This window comes from Fulmarus glacialis, unplaced genomic scaffold (assembly GCF_000690835.1).
Source record: "Fulmarus glacialis isolate BGI_N327 unplaced genomic scaffold, ASM69083v1 scaffold28293, whole genome shotgun sequence".
NCBI lineage: Eukaryota > Metazoa > Chordata > Aves > Procellariiformes > Procellariidae > Fulmarus > Fulmarus glacialis.
In genome coordinates, this window is record NW_009201403.1 from 2,604 (window position 1) to 2,982 (window position 379).

Here is a 379-nt window from a genome sequence, read left to right on the forward strand (position 1 = left end):
CGGCGGACCATCCGCCGTCCGATGGTACCAGGCAGGGCTCTGCCAGACCAGGGGAGCGGGGACCCTGCATGGTCCCCTCCGCTGCAGCCGCCCTTGCAGGGAGCCAAGAGGGCAGACGGGGCAGGGACTTGGCTGCTGTAAGCGGCATCGGAGCTGGGAGCATCCCGGCGTGGGGGCCGGAGGGTGGGTCTGGGTGGGTGACACCCACCCGCAGCAGTTCACGCACCCACTTCTTGCCCGTCTCAGCTCCCATGTGGGGGAAGCAGGGCTGGGGGGGGGTGCTGTGCTCCCCGGGGGGACTGCAGCAATTTCAGGGTGCTTTGCCATCGAGGTGGGGTGCTCTCAGCGGGGCTCTGCACCCCACGACCCATCGGTGTCC